Source organism: Jaculus jaculus, unplaced genomic scaffold (genome assembly GCF_020740685.1).
Source record: "Jaculus jaculus isolate mJacJac1 unplaced genomic scaffold, mJacJac1.mat.Y.cur u25, whole genome shotgun sequence".
Classification (NCBI taxonomy): domain Eukaryota; kingdom Metazoa; phylum Chordata; class Mammalia; order Rodentia; family Dipodidae; genus Jaculus; species Jaculus jaculus.
The window spans coordinates 392,501-393,454 of record NW_025423515.1 but is presented as its reverse complement, the minus strand read 5'-3'; the positions used below and the strand labels follow the sequence as shown (position 1 = coordinate 393,454).

Here is a 954-nt window from a genome sequence, read left to right as displayed (position 1 = left end):
AAAGTAAAATGTAAACGGATGGATGTGGCACGTGTTTTGTGCCACTCTGGCCACTGCAGGCCAGCCAAACCACCTCTCTCTCCCTCCCTCCCTCCCTCCCTCTCCTCCCTCCCATTGTTTTATCAAATTGCATGTGAAGTCTGGCACGATGATGTGTCTTCTTCTGTGTACTCGCTCCCTCCCTCCCTCCCTCCCTCCCTCCCTCCCTCCCTCCCTCCCTCCCTCCCTCCCTCCCTCCCTCCCTCCAGAGAAAAGCAGACCAGTCAAAATTCCACTTTTGTAAAACAGCCATGAGTTTATTTCAGTGAGGTACAGAGCCCAGGTGGCATGAGGTAGTTCCTGGAGGTTTAGAATCGTCTTCACGCCCCATCCCCAAACAAATAAGCAAAGCAAACAGCAGCCAGCCACTTAAGTCAGAAAGGTTCATCTGGCAGCAGTTTCTAGTGGCAGGTGTGTGTGTGCCATTGTTCCGTCAGTTCTGCCTGTTCAAAGGCTTGGGCAGCATGGGTGGGGGAGGGATCGTAGCACTGCGGTGTCAGGTTGCGAAGCATTCCAAGGCACAACGACCCGCGCTGGCTTGTGAGAAATGGTCAGCTCCCAAAGCAGGGCCCTTCTTCCAGTGATTATCCACATCATGAGTTGAAGGGGAGAGCAAGGCAGGAACTACAAAGGAAAGAAACAGAGTAAGCAAACGGAGGCTCACAAACAAAGCTTGTGTACACACGTGTCCAAAGCACCTGTCTTACATTTGGAGGGGAGGGAGGTAGCTAGCTAGCTAAGAAGAAATACATACAAAATGGAGAGATGGCTTAGGGAGGGTTAGGGTTAAGGCATTTACTGGGAAAGCTAACTTCTAATGAATAAATGAACGAACGAACGAACGAACGAACGAACGAACGAACGAACGAACGAACGTTCAGAGGCAGGCATCTAAAAGGAAAAAAACAAAAAAAA

The 954-nt window shown here is 50.2% G+C and overlaps 1 long non-coding RNA gene across 1 annotated transcript in view; it reads right to left on the bottom strand.

Annotated features, from left to right (window-relative positions):
• Positions 1-269: 269 nt before the first annotated feature.
• LOC123457533 overlaps positions 270-954 on the bottom strand; it is a 940-nt gene continuing 255 nt past the window's right edge. The window contains exon 2 of the long non-coding RNA XR_006635031.1: positions 270-663. This is a non-coding gene — a long non-coding RNA (uncharacterized LOC123457533). The remainder of the gene's footprint in view (positions 664-954) is intronic.